This window comes from Loxodonta africana, chromosome 23 (genome assembly GCF_030014295.1).
Source record: "Loxodonta africana isolate mLoxAfr1 chromosome 23, mLoxAfr1.hap2, whole genome shotgun sequence".
NCBI lineage: Eukaryota > Metazoa > Chordata > Mammalia > Proboscidea > Elephantidae > Loxodonta > Loxodonta africana.
The window spans coordinates 55,103,800-55,119,514 of NC_087364.1; the positions used below are offsets into that span (position 1 = coordinate 55,103,800).

The 15,715-nt window shown below is 41.5% G+C and overlaps 1 protein-coding gene across 10 annotated transcripts in view; it reads right to left on the reverse strand.

Moving 5' to 3' along the window:
* The window catches only part of TBL1XR1 (TBL1X/Y related 1), a 190,293-nt gene that overhangs the window by 170,933 nt on the left and 3,645 nt on the right, over nt 1-15,715 (reverse strand). For 7 of the 10 annotated variants that reach the window (XM_064275494.1, XM_064275491.1, XM_064275499.1 and 4 more), the window contains exon 1: nt 15,531-15,695. The exons of 1 other annotated variant lie outside the window; for it this stretch is intronic. The gene's annotated coding sequence lies outside the window, so the exon portion shown is untranslated. Of the gene's footprint in view, nt 1-15,530; nt 15,696-15,715 lie in introns of those variants that run through there. 2 more of the 10 variants (XM_064275501.1, XM_064275500.1) reach the window with 1 other exon arrangement.

Below are 15,715 nucleotides of genomic sequence, written 5' to 3' on the forward strand. Positions count from 1 at the left end.
AAATGTGTTCTTCCCTTTTGGTTTTCTAGCTCCAGGTCTTTGCACATCATTATAATACTCGCTGTGTCTTCCTGAGCCACCCTTTGAAATTTTCTGCTCACCTCTTTTACTTCCTTTCTTTCAGTAGCTTTAGCTACTCTATGTTCAAAAGCAAGTTTCAGAGTCTCTTCTGACATCCATTTTGGTCTTTTTGCTCTTTCTTGTCTTTTTAATGACCTTTTGCTTTCTTCACATGATGTCCTTGGTATCATCCCCCAATTAATCTCGTCTTCGGCCATTGATATTCAATGTGTGAAATCTATTCTTAAGATAGTCTCTAAATTCAGGTGGGATATACTCAAGGTCATATTTTGGCTCTTGTGGACTTGTTTTAATTTTCTTCTGCTTCAACTTCAACTTGCGTATGAGCAATTGATGGTCTGTTCCACAGCTGGTCCCCGGCCTTGTTTTGGCAGATAATATTGAGCTTCTCCAATGTCTTTTTCCACAGATGTAGTCAATTTTGATTCCTCTGTATTCCATCTGGTAAGGTCCACACACAGAGTCACTGTTTAGTTAGTAATAAAAGGTATTTGCAATGAAGAAGTCATTGGTCTTGCAAAATACTATCATGCAATTAGTTGCGTTGTTTCTAATCACCAAGGCCATATTTTCCAACAACCAATCCTTCTTCATATCCAACTTCCACATTCCGATCACCAATAATTATCAATGCATCTTGACTGCACGTTTGATCAATTTCAGACTGCAGAAGTTGGTAAAAATCTCCAATTTCTTCATCTTTGGCCTGAGTGGTTGGTGCGTAAATTTGAATAATAATTATATTAACTGGTCTTCGTTGTAGGCATCTGGATATTATCCTACCACTAACAGCGCCGTACTTCAGGATAGATCTTGAAATGTTCGTTATGACGATGAATGCAACACCACTCCTCTTCAAGTTGTCATTCCAAGCACAATAGACCATATGATTGCCTGATTCAAAACAGGCAATACCAGTCCATTTCAGCTCATTAACGCCTAGGATATTGATCTGTTATGTGTTCCGTTTCATTTTTGACAACTTCCAATTTGCCTTGATTCATACTTCGTACATTCCACATTCCGATTATCAGGGGATGTTTGCAGCAGTTTCTTCTCTTTCTGAGTCATGCCACATCAGCAAATGAAGGTCCTGAAAGCTTGACTTCACCCACATCATTGAGGTTGACTCTGCTTTGAGGAGGCAGCTCTTCCCCAGTAGTATTTTGAGTGCCTTCCAACCTGAGGGGCTCATCTTCCCACACTATATCAGACAATGTTTGCTGCTATTCATAAGGTTTTCACTGGCCAATATTTTTAGAAGTAGATCCTTCTCCCTAGTCTGTCTTAGTCTGCAAGTTCTGCTGAAACCGGTCCATCATGGGTGATCCAGCTGGCGCTTGAAATACCCGTGGCATAGCTTCCAGCATCACAGCAACACACAGGCCACCACAGTAAGACAAACTCAAGAGATGAGTGTTTTGCAAATAAGGCTACTGAGACTCTGAGAGGAAGTACAGTGTATTCAAAATCCCCCAGATAGTAAAGCAAAAGATGCAGAATTTATTCCCAAACCTAACTTAAAACCTGCATTTTTTTTCCCATCATCCACACTGACAATTAAACTTGAGAAAGCGTCAAACCATGGCCTTTAAGTAATACCATGTATGCTGATTATAATATTTATCAAAAGGTCATTAATATGCTGCAACAAATACTCTTCCACCCCCACCTCCCCAAACAAAGCCACTTTTCCTGTCACTACCAGTTCTCACTTGTAGAAAGTCATTTCTACGTTGATTTGTCAGGCCAACCAGTATCCACCAGCAAACAAACATGAGTCATCTGGAAGAAAAGCAAATGACACTGGATGAAATAAGCCAGGCAGAGTCACCAAGGTATATGAGCCCCAAAAAGAGAACAAAGCAAGCAGAAAAGCAACAAGTTAGAAAAAACATCCACATATACAAGCAGCAAAGAACCTAGAGATACAAAAGATTAAGTTATCTATTTACTCTCCTATAGACAAGTAAACAGAAGATAAAAAAGGGAAAAAACCTGAAAGATAAATTCTGTTCACTCCCCCATTTAATAGTAGCTTGTTTATTAACAGAGGAAAGTAAAAATAATCATGTTGTAAACATAGTAACCTTGATTTTTTAAGTCTGCTGACAAATTTTAAAACTTTTATTTATAAACACAATTTTTTTTTTTTTTTTAAATCACTGAAATCTTGTGGCAATGATCTTAGTTCAGAGTTTTAAAACCGGAAATTAGATCTTCCCTCACAGCAAATTCTGGTTTCTAGAAACCATCTTCAACTATCTCCCTTCTACAAGTTATCTTCCACTTCGGTAGGCTTCAAATGGTGTACTGGAGTCGCGTCTACCAAGTCCTCTTATCCCCAACCTCCACTCCAAACACCCAAGACCTCAGATTGTCCTGGGTATTTGTATCAGCAGTTAGAAGTAAAGTACCTTGCCCCAGTTCATTCTGACCACGCAGTGCATCTACTCCTCTCTCTCCCAACTCTGACCCTCTTCTATCTTCCAACTCTGTGTCATCCTTAAATGAAAATCTAATGCCACTGTCAGGCTACACCAAACAGCAGGAACACTGTAAGAAAGTACAGGATGTATGTACCTGTGCTAGACTGTTGGTTGTAGTAGATCACGAAAGGTCAGAGTTAAGAGCTAATCTGAGCCACATAATTGCTTGTGCAGGATAGCTGATTTAAAGAAACAAAGGGTGTGGGGCACGCACATCCTAAGGGAAGGCCACAGTCAGAGGGAAGGACATCAGTAGGTGTATGGACTGAAGAGACATGCCAAGATCAAGAACCAGTGGTAAAGGTCAGGCAAAAATGGCATACCAGTGTCGGGTAAAGGTCCTGGTTCAAATTAGGGAAAAAAAGACCAAGTGAGAATAGGCTACAAACAGTACATGAGTATCTGAAACCAGCAGACAAGTTCACACAAAGCCTCAATTCAGATTTAACTACTAACATCTTCTGTTTCTTTTATCTAGGTTTTGCACATATTCTTTGTCTCTGCAAAACAAGACTCTGCAGATTCCAAAAACTGCAGAACAAGAAGCTAGGTTATCAAAAGCTGATCCTCACAGAATATAAACACAGTGAGTCCAAGTGGCAATGAATTTGTGAAAATGGATAGATCCCTTTTCCAGTTTTCTCTATTTGAATCACCCTAAAAAGAGGCAAGGTGGTATTGTACTAGGAAACCTTATCCTGGTCAGAGAGCCTCATGGATTCAACTCTACATGCATGGAAAGTCTACAGTGTGCCAGGCACCGTACCAGGTGCTGGATACAAAGATAGATGAAGCAGAGGAACTGTCCTCAAGGAAGGCCCTGCCTAGCCTAGTGAGACAGGAGTCAACCAGCAACTCTCAATCAAGGAGAGATCTGTACTATGATGCACTTTAGGAAAGGATAATTGGTGGTCAAAGAGCAAGATATGTCAATTTAAACTGACAATTTACACTTCAATCAAATAGTCTAATTTTTTGCAATGAACATCTTATGGCATGTTAATTTTTGTGTAAATAATATTCACAGTACAAAATACTGACCTATCTAAGCTTCTAATGGGATATAAGAAACTTAGTATGATGGTCATTCCTCTGTTATGATAATTACCCTTCATTAGAAGCATTCAGGGTTCTCTGCCTAGAGCTCTTAAATTTTCCTCCAAAAAGTCTTGTATTTACATTTAACAGCAACCAAAGCTCCAAAATTGGGGCATTAGAACTTGAGAACCCTAATAGAGCCTCAAAATATTACCTAAAGACCAAAACAAACCAAACCCATTCCCATCGATTCCAACTCATAGTGACCCCACAGGACAGAGCAGAACTGCCCCACAGGGTTTTCAAGGACTGGTGGATTTGAACTGCCAACCTTTAGGTTAACAGCCACCAGGGCTCCACCTAAAGACAGTGGCATATACAAAGGAGACTTATCTTCCATTCAGAATGACAACCTGGTTCTCATTCTGGGTATTTTCAATCTATTATGGTAGAGAATTACTACACTTCACGCGTTTGAATCAGTATTGTATAAATGCATTAAGTAATAAAATCATTAGTCATAAGCAATAAAATCAATTTGGGTTAAGAAAAGCATTTTTTTTTTTTTTTAAATAAAAAGAAAAGAAAAGGAGTACATGTCAGGTATTAAAGTACCATTTCCTGAAAATTTTACTTATTTTTGCATGTATACGTGTCCTGTGTTGTGTCATGTTTATTAGTGACAGTCCATGTCAAAGTTTTCATAAAACATTACATGCATATTTGAAATGACTGATCCAAGTGGTATTCACTGACAACCGGAAGTGCCTGACTGCCTAGAAGCAAAGAAGTAAACATTCCATCCCCCTGGAAGCAAAAAGACCACAATTTTTAAGAAAAGCGGCATCCTTTTTTTTTTTTCCTCTTTGAAACAACTTATCTACGCGTGACCAAATCCCATGTAAAATATTACTGTAAAACAACATATGTATCAGAAATATAACAAAGCCCCACAAGACACATTCTCATTTTAGGGTGAGCAACAAAAGCACAGTCAACAAATGCAATCCTAGCCCTCTGATTTGGAAATTCTAACCATCCCATCCTCTGCAGTTGCCACAGGAAGCCATGGTAGGTTTACAGAGTAAGCTGTCAGGATGGGTGTCACTTTTCTGCCTCTCTCTACAGCTGTTGCTGCTGCAGCCAACAAAGGCCACCAAATAATAGCTAGCATTTACTGAGTACTTCCTACGTGCCAGGCCCATGCTAGCTGCTTTACTGCATTGTCATTCAATCCTCACAACTGTTCTATGAGGACAGTACTAATTAAATTACTCTTCATTCCCATTTTTCAGACGCAGAAACCAAAGCCACACAACTTTTTAAGTAGGGGTTCACACCAGGTATACCTGGCTCCAGAGGCTGAGCTCCTCACCACAGTAACATCCTACAATCAGAGTTTACTGCCAAGGATCAGACACAGACCCTATCCAGTCCCTCTCACAGGGAAAGGCAAAGCCTATGGGGAAAGCTACTGTCAGATCACTGCACAGCAGAATTAAACACACAAAACCAGGTGCTACCTCTCTCCAGGGTTGCTCCAACTTAAAGGAACTGAAGTTGAAACTGATGAGCACGACCAGAAGCCCAGCTCCTTTACAGATAAGCAGAACAGCCAATGAACAATTTACAAGCAATGCAACCGCAATGACTAAAGACAGAATCTGAATCTAACAATCTGTCTCCTTGGAGACAATAATACATACATCTAAGGTCACAAGGGAGTCCCTGGTTGGTTGCAAACACTTAAGGGCTTAGCTTGGAGGTTGGCAATTCGAACCAGACGCACCTCGGAAGACAGGCCTGGCAATCTAACTGCTTCAGAAAACCCATTTTCTGAAGCAGAAAACAGTTCTATTCTGTAACACATGGGGTCATGTGTTGGAATTTACACAATGGCAACTAACAATAACAAGGTCACAAGTCATAGTATGATCTACACAATCCTCAGAATCGATAGCTCCACAAATCCCACTCTACAAAAAACTACCATAATTATTAAAACCAAACCCAGTGCCGTCGAGTCGTTTCAGACTCACAGTGACCCTATAGGACAGAGTAGAACAGCCCCATAGTTTCCAAGGAGTGCCTGGCGGATTCGAACCACTGACCCTTTAGTTAGCAGCTGTAGCACTTAACCACTACGCCACCAGGGTTTCCATAATTATTAAAATCAACTACAAAACTGTGAGAACCCCAATTTCATCCAGTTTTCAAATCATGGACAAAACCAAAAAAAAAAAACCCCAAATCAAACCCACTGTCGAGTCAATTCCGACTCACTGCGTCCCTATAGGACAGAGTAGAACTGCCCCAAAGCGTTTCCAAGGAGCATCTGGTGGATTCAAACCGCCAACCTCTTGGTTAGCAGACGTAGCACTTAACCACTATGCCACCAGGGTTTCCTTGCACAAAACCCTACCTTTGAAATCAGACAACACCTATGTACTTCTGGACAACGAAAACCTCCTTTTAAAGATTGCACTGAATTAATGTCCAATGCTCAACCTTGGATGGTACTCACAAGTCACTCTTTCACTAGCAGTAAGTACTTCCACTGGTCTAATGACCCAGTCATGAAAAAGAACTGGCAACACTTTTTAACCATGCGATTAATTACTCGGTGGATCAAATTCTGCCAACAAACCTGAGAAATAACATCTTTACAGAAATAAACACAGTTCTACCTCAGAGAACTGACTGAAAAATCACAGGAGAAATTAACATGGTTTTCTCTCTGCTTTTGACTGTCTAAATTGAAAGAAATAGAAGAATTCCGAATTCCTGACTGGATGCCTTAATTTTTGACAACCGTTACTTTTTTAATACATGATAATAAGCCTCTTCCACACGGGACCACGTGTTCCCCCGTCCTAACTCCACCTCCCAAACCACTGTTAGGAATCTCTCGTGTGTCTTTCCGGAGTCACTTAAGCACGTACACACATATAAATACACACACTCCATCATCTGTATAGCCTCCTTTCCACTCCCTGCCCCCTTTTTAAGCAGAAAATGGCAGCAAAAATGACATCTTCTGCCCCCTTGTTTTTGGGGTTTTTTTTTTTTTCCATTTAAAAATATCCTTGAGAAGATCCTTTAAATACTAACAACTTCATAAATACCAAATCTAAACAATTCTGTAGAGGAAAAATTCACACAAAACATCTCTTACCAGGTGTCATAACTGGTGGCCTTCACTGACAGGACATAAGGAAGTGGAAAGTCAAGGACATAAACCGAATGGGGGCCTGTTAGTTGTGCACAAGAATAGGAAAACTCTATTTTTGGTCACCATAACAGACTTTATCCTAACTCCAGTCCATGATCTTACACACATACATCACTCATAAGGACTATGAAGAACAGTGATTTAAAGAGAGCCCACTGCCTTGCTAGGGAAAAAATTTAAGCATGTAACATTACATTTTCATATAAAAAGGTGTCAAAGAATATTGCTACAACTACAAGTAGTACCTTAAAATCCACACACTTTTTCTATGCCATAAAAAGACAATTACACAGCGGGGGGGGGGAGGGGACAAGATACAAAAATTCATTCCTTATCTATTCCCGTTACCTTTTTCCAGAAACTCACAGCAGATGACCCAATTGCCTTTACTGTGAGTTAATGACATCTGATAGCCAGAAAATAGAAACAGAACATTAGTGAACACTCTACCCAATTAGCCTGTTCAAATTAAGGGAAAAGCACAAAACACCTTTCTCTAACCCATAAACTGTGTTCTATTAGCAGTTAAAGGTAACCACCAAAATACGCTATTACTGTAATGTGTCTGGCGAGATGTTTGTTTACGCTAAAGTCAAGCGTTTTCCAGACTGTCCTAGTATTCTACGAAGGGTTGCAGATTTTTAATCCTTAAATACTCTAAATCAAGCAAATTTCCACATAGCTCCCTCCCCCCAAAAAACCACATAAAAAATTAAATAGAATTGTAGAACTTTAATACACAAATTGACTGTATAAGTAATGTATTGAATGGATGAGCAAACTTCAGATAACATTTCATCCAATCTTCTCAATACCCACTTATAGAAGCTAAATGTTTTACCCATGCAACCATGGTTTTGCACGAAATGATAAAAATTTATTTGCTTAATACTGGATTCATATTAAAATGCTATGGACCATTCAAGCAGATATCTGCTAAGAACAAAAAAAGACATCCATTATGAGTTACTGATTATCTCTTTACAATGTCCTTCCCTCCACTGTACCGAAAAGAACACAATGTGGCGGGGGGGGGGGGGAGGACGGACACTGATACAACCTTTGGTCTCAGACAAAACAGAAAAGGTTATCAAGAAGTAGATTGATAACTGGTTCCTAAAAGTAAAAAAAAAACCTTCGCTGTTTTAACGTACTTAAAAATTTATGCTTCTCCTTTATTTAAAGGTAGAAAAAAAATGTTTTTGAGAGCCCAGGGTATAATTTCATGTAAAGAATTATTATTCTATTAAGATATTGGGCTGATCTATCTCTGACCTTTGCTCTCCACGTCCTCCACTGCCTGCAAGAAACCTTCAATAAATGATAAAGTAAACAGGTGGCAAACTCTCCAGTTTAAACATTTAACACCTACTCTTCTGCACTCATTCCTCAAACTCGTTCACATTACATAATTCTTTTCCTTAAGTGGGTTTTCTTTTTATTTATTAAACCTTGATTACTGACCTTTGAGGGCGATTCTTACAGTATGATTATATTAATCCTGAATTAGAAGTCTAAGCTCTCAGAAGGCAGGGTAACACCTAACTCATGTTACCTGACTCAAATAAAATCATGCTCTATTAAAACTCAAAATATTTTTTAAAAATTTTTGAAAGGCTATAAAACCAAATTAGTTGCCTTTAGAAAGAGCCAATTACTCTTGTTGGAATACAGCCTTACCATAAAAACCTACCGAAGAGAGACAGTTAACATGACGTTCTTCTAATAAATTAAACCTATTAACAATGTGTAACAGATATAACCCCTACAGTGAATGTTAACATATCAATAGCAATGGCTCAAACGAAGCTCCAATGTGGTCAGAATGCAGTCAGAGAGTCAGACCTAAAGACAGAGGCTTATTTAGGCATGCCACTAAGGAAAAAAACGTGCAAAAAAGCATGAGACATTAAAAAATAAAGTCCAAACTCTTAAGCTGCAGTTTCCCTGGCACGTATACAGCTAGATAAAGCCAACTTAGTGGGACACAATTCCCAACTAGACTAAATTTCCCACCAATATTGCAGCTATTATTCCAGGATTAGGAGGCAAAAACTATCAATCTTCATTTAACTCTAAGTTGTGACCAGGCTTCTTTCTTCCTTTTCAGCAGCGGCAGCATAAACATTCAAATTAACAGTTAAATGTGACCACAGTATACCTAAACCTTGAACGCCTAATTAAAAACGAAGATTCTGCCACATTAACACAGTACAACACGATGTCACTGCTCTTATTTTAACAGTGACCCTTGTAGAAACTGGGTTTACCATGAAAACGGTATTATTGTTTGAGCTCTTGATACAAAAATCTAGAATTCTGCTACTAAATGCTTTGAGGAAAAGGTCCTTTCCTTCAAAAAATGCAACATGTAGTTGGGGCCACATGACACATACCCCCAAAACAATGAATAGTTATGGGTTTGTAGTATTCATGAAATGCAAAGGAATCTCAGGGAAGGAATAGCCTGAGGCAGGCTGACCAGAAAAGCTTCATGGAAAATGTGGGACTAGGCTAGAAAAAAGGCTAAGGAGAAGGAACAGCATGTGCAAAGGCAGAGCAGTACTGAGTACAGCAAAACCAAAAAAAAAAAAAAAAACCAAACCTGTTGCCGTCGAGTCGATTCCGACTCAAAACGACCCTATAGGACAGAGTAGAACTGCCCCACAGAGTTTTCAAGGAGCGCCTGGTGGATCTGAACTGCCAACCTCTTGGTTAGCAGCTGTAGCACTTAACCACTACGCCACCAGGGTTTCCAAGTATGGCAAAACTGCAGTATTTGAGAGGCAGGCAAGAGTCCCAGTTGGAGAAGGGTAGAGAGGAAAGCTGAATAGTAAACTGAGCCTTAAACGCCAGACTGAGGCATATGAACTTGATCCAGTTGGCAACAGAAAACCATTACGGGTTCTCCAGGAGAGGAACTGACATGATGAAACCAGTATTTTAAATAAGTTACACAGTCAGTAGTTACAGAAGACAGGAGAAGAAAGGCTGCTCAAGGCAATCAACCAGAAAATCAATGCAATAATCCACACCTAGAACCATTTACTCACTCATTTTTCATTCATTCACTAAGAAGACAACAGAATTCTAGTTAGGGACACTGGCCTGTAAATCAGACAGGGGGGAGGAAAAAAAAAAAAAAAAAACATTGCCTTTGAGTTGATTCTGACTCTTAGTTACCCTACACGACAGAGAAGAACTGCCCCATAGAGTTTTCAAGGCTGTCTCTTTCAGGAAGGAACCTCGGTGATGCAGTGGTTAAGCTGCTGCTGGTTGCTAACCAAAAGGTAGTAGGTTAGAACCCACTGCTGCTCCATGGGAGAAAGATGTGGCAATTTGCTTCCCTTGGAATCCCTATGGGGCAGTTCTACTCTGTCCTATAGGGTCACTACGAGTCAGAACCAACTTGATGGCAAAAAGTTTTAATCTTTACAGTAGCAGATTACCACATCTCTCTCCCGTGGAGTGGCTGGTGGGTTTGAACTGCTAACCTTTTGGTAAGCAGTCAAGTGCTTAACCACTGTACCACCAGGCTCCTTCAGACAGACTGGACCTAAATGTCTGCTCAGCCCCTTACTACTTGAACCTCAGTTTCCTCACTGGTATACCTCACTGGTATCAGTCACGGAGATTGTCTCAAGTACCCAATTAGTCCTGACACACAGAACTCTGACAACAGTAGTTAACCATCAACACTGAATTAAGAGTAGTAAAAGGAGGAAATGAAGATAAAAGACAAGGCTCATGTATATTTCAGAGGAACACAACTTCCAAGAAGAACTGCTGCCACAGCAGCTGAAAATGTGGCACAAGGAACACAGGTGAAAGGTCAAGGCTAGAGGAAAAACAAGCTACTGAGGTAGTCAATCACTCCAACCTAAAAAGTAGATCCTAGATACTGCTGGATGCAGCCTCAAAAAGGAAAAAAAAAAAAAAAAAAAGCAGTTCCCTTTTTATTTAAGAGCTTGAAAATGCCTCCAATAGTGCGAGTAGATTTAAAAAAAAAAAAAAAAAAAACCAAGTGACAGAAAAACAGCAACAAAGGCAGGTAAAAGGCTCACCACCGTACCTGCACCAATCATGTAGCTTGATGCTCTTCCCAATTAGTGTTAAAATTCAATGTAATTCTTCATCACGTATGAAAGCCTGAAATCACAGCCTCGAGAGTAAATGAATTATGCTAAGTTTATTTCAAATACAAAAAATCTTTATATTTTCCCTACGAACTCAAAACTGCCAAATGCTTTCTATGACATCAGAACAGAAACCAGCTGCCATCAAGCTGATCCCGACTCATGGCAACCCCGTACGTGTCCAAGGAGAAGTGTGCTCCTCAGTGACATTTTGGAAGCAGATCATCAGGACTTTCTTCCCAAGTGCCTCCGGGTAGATTCAAACCACTAACCTTTAGGGTTAGTTGCTGAGAGCTTAATTATTTGCACCACCCTGGGATTCCTTCAATGACATTAACCAAAAAACCTGTTACTGTCAAATCAATTCTGACTCCTAGCAGCCCTGTAGGACAGAGTAGAACTGCCCCACAAGGTTTCCCAGGAATGGCTGGTGGATTTGGACTGCCAACCTTTTGGTTAGCAGCCGAACTCTTAACCACTGTGCCACCAGGGCTCCTCTATGACATTATGCCCCACAAAAAACAAATAACAAGCAAAAGAAACGTAATACAAAGAAGTAAACCTCAAAACCAAACACGTCATCATCATAAGCAGCTTACGCTTACACGGTCAGGCATTGTTCTAAGCCTCTTACACACCTTGGCAGTTCCTCACAACCTACAAAGTTGATCGTCCCCATTATACAGATGACGAAACTGAGACGCAGAAGTTACTCCACGGTCACACGGCTAGTAATGGGTGGAGTCAAGACTTTGAACCCAGGGAGTTCACCTCAAGGACCCTTGCCCTAACTACACTACGTGTACAAAGGCTTATCATATGGTTTTCGTTACATACCTTTTCATGGATATATTCTCTGAGAATAACTATTTGCTCTTCCTTCTTAATTGTATGCATGGAACCACATCATTTTTGTCAAACAGCATACTATCAGATTATCTCTTTCTGCTGGCGATATTTCAGGAGGCTGCTTCACCTCTATCTATCTCCAAACAGGAAATACAGCAACTGACAAGAAGATAGCATCTTATTAAATAGTTCCAGGGAGTTAAGCACAATGATGTTTGAGTCTTATGAACTTCATTTATCATGTTATCATGCAATCACTTGACCCAGTCAGTAGACATGTCCAACTATAAAATGTTAAGCTTAAGTAGAAACACGAGTTTTGCAAGGATATCTATAACGAGACTGACCAAAGAGCTGGAAAAATTTGGAAAACATAGCCACCTAGAAAGAACACAGACTCTGAGGGTCAAGCAGACCTAGGTTTGAATCCCAGTACATGTGACCTTGGACAAACCATGTGAACTAACTTCTCTGCACCTCTCTGTCTCATCATTGACAAAGAGAGTCCAAAACCACCCACCCCATAGGGTTGGCATGAGCTGCAAATGACAGGGATGTCCCTTTTACACAGTGCTCTGTGGTAACAGGTAATTAATGGTAAAAGCCCAGAGGCAGCGAGAAGTCAAACGTCTGCACACCAGCTCTCACACAGATTTTCTTTTTAAGCTTCAAGTTTCTGTTGCTGGTCGGGAAAGACATACCACCACAGTAGTCTCCAACCTGGACCATACTCCTCCCAACTCTTTACTGTACATCTCCGGGGTTCTAGCCCTTCTGTATTTGTGAAAGTCTGAGTACACAGTATCAACAGCACATGTTAACTGCTCTCCCTTTTTGCGTTTAGTGACTTTATACTGTAAATGTTCTCTGTGAAATGAGTCAAGTTCACATGCACTAGAAAAATACAAAGTCCCAGAGAGTGCCAGTGTTTCTGCCACGCTACACCTCTTAACTTGTTATCATTCCCATACTTCTCTGTTCTTTTTATATAAATAACACAAACGGTGAACAAAACCCAACAAATTATTTCTACTAACTTCACCAAAATGTGCCGAGTCAGAAATTCTTTGCAGTAATACTATGAAATACATTAGAGAACGGGGATTTCCTTTGTCAGCTACTCATCTGACAGAGTTGTACTTATATTTCACTGCTATACATGAACAGATGTATGTAGTCAACAGGTTGTTTTTCAAAAGGTCCATTAACCACATCTCTCTTGATCACTAACCCCTATATCTCAATTCAGCTTCTGCCCTTAGTTCTACATATTAGCGTGAGAGGCTCCCAATACATATGAACCAGTTATTTCTTGTTCTCTTAGTAGGCGTGCATTATGGTAATCAAACAAAAACCTTAATTAGGTATTGAGAATAAACGTATCAGCAAGATTCTGGACATATCTAAAAAGTATTAAAATGTTTAACACTTATCTGGAGCAACCGATCTCACCAAGAAGTCACTCCACTTGCCATCAGTGTCTCCCATATTAATAACCAAAGGTCTTTGTTACAAACCCACGGTAGCTTTGCAATAATTTTTAAGCCATTAACAAGTCACATAATTAAGTTCCTGAACAGTGAGAAAAACTTTTCCCTGCACATAATGTTTTCATCACCCACACAAGTTTAGTTATTTTACCTATTACAGTCCTAACTCTAACTAATGGCAAAGAAAAAAAAAAGTAGTCATTTATTAATGTAACGGTTGCGATTATTTACATCACACAGTGCAGGGTAGCAGAACCAGTTAAAAAAAAAAAATTCTCCAAACAAGCAAGAAAACCCTAATTTAAAAGCAAAAAGTATAAACGTGTGTTAATCACATGTCTCCCGGCTCCCAGCCAGGCTTTCTTTCTGTCACCCCCTCCCCCACAGGTCCAGGCTAACTATTTCTAGAACTCTCAATAATTCAGGAGGCCTGCCATAAACTCCCATGATAAAATCCAACATAAACTCCGTGTTCATGGAGACAAAGCTGCCCTACTTCCCTAGACTACAAACTTATTAAGATGGTGAGAACATGCAGTCCCCAAGAATTCAGGATTACTAAAATACACTCAGCGTAGCATAGGTCTTATTTTTAAAAAATGAACATGAATCACACTGGGAAACCCAAAAAGTCACTTGCTGCATCTTCAGTGTGTAACCAGGATATTTATTGCAACTTGTTTTAGGCAAGTAGCTGGAAACACCACGAGGGTCTAATATTATCCGGTGCGGTGAAGGTTAGTCTTCGGGAAAACGGGAGAGGGAGATGATTACTTAATTATACAGCTGGAGGGGGAGGGGAGATAAAGCATTCAGACTAAAAATAACCCATCATTTCACTCACCGTATTTTATTAACAAGCTTGTTTAGATTAGCATAAGGCTCTTGTTTGGAAAACAAGAAAGCCCACAGTAAACTTCCCTAAGTCAACTGTAAATTACATAGGTACTGAGACTCCTCTCCCCTGACCCTGGCACAGGTCCCAAGGCTGGAAGTAAACCAAAGACACTGAGGAAAACTAACTTTTAACTAGGTTCCCACATTTCTCATTGCTAAGCCCCAAATTAGCCTAGAGAACATTATCATTGGGTAACCTAACAAAGGGAGCATTTTTTCAAAAGCCACCACAACCCAAGTTCTACATGAGACACACCATTTTCACAGCACAATCTCGACTGCCACTGCCCAGTGATGTCTAATCCAGCAAATTAGGAACTTCCAAAAATACTGAACATCTTGACACATGCATGGCTTCCCCCGAGCAGCCACCTATGATTAACATTTCAATTAAAAAAAAAGTAGACTTCTGTTCAAAAAATGACATCGGTTGCAAAGAGGAAGTTACCAAGAAACCACCCTCACAACGTGGCCTTTACACTGTCAGAAAATAATGTGACTCTGTGCCACCCAAAACTTACCAGGAAGCTGGCAATAACTTTGCCAATTCTACACTTCTGAACCCAACTTCAAAGAGGCTCTATGAAATACCTCCTTCAGACGATAAAGAGCACTTAGTTACAAACACACACGTCCCGGACCGAGGCCCCGCGACCGGCGCGCCCCTCCCCCGGCCGGCGCCCCCGCCCAGGACGCGCGGCCCCAACAGCCGCCCGCAGCCCCGCACGCCGGCCGGGGTGGCTGGGCCCGGGTCGCCGCGCCGGGCTGGGGCGGCGCCTGGGGAGGGGGCGCGTTTCCATCGCCGCCCGAGGTTTTGACAAAATAACAGGCACAGAAAAGAGCCTTCGCCTCTGCTAAAAATAGGCTATAAAGGAGTCGGCCTCATGATGGCTCCTTGATTCAATTTGTTGCAAATTCTTTCCTGAAAGCCTCCCCCGACATACACGAATAAAGGGGGTGTAAATGCACCAAGGGTGGAAGGAGGGGGAGAAGGCCGAGGTGCACATTTTCGGGGCAAACAACAACAACCTAATAAAGGTGAGGATCCCCCCGAGATCCGGAAAGGGTAGGGGGTGGGCGGGCACGTGAGCATTGCAAAGAAGTCCGACAGCAGAAAAAGGAGGGGGTGGGGGCACCCTAAATGCCCTCCCTCCCCCTCCCCCACCACAGCCCCAGCTCCCCAAAGGGCCAAGTTGGAAAATGCATGTTCCACTTGCGCCCATCCCCCCGCCGCCCGGCGCCCACCGGCTGCCTCCGCCCGCGCCCCCCGCCCCGGCCCGCGGCCGCCCCCACCCCGGGCCCGGCCTCCAGCTCTTACCTGGACACGGTGGCCTCCAACGCCGCTCCCCCCTCCCGGGAACGGAGGCACAAGGAAATTCCCCTCCTCGCCGCCGCCGCCGCCGCCTCCAACCACCCCCAAAATAACCCCTCCGGGGGGTGAGAGGCAATGATAACCCCGGCGAGCGCAGGGCGGGGGATGGGCGCCGGGGCCGGGGCGGGGGC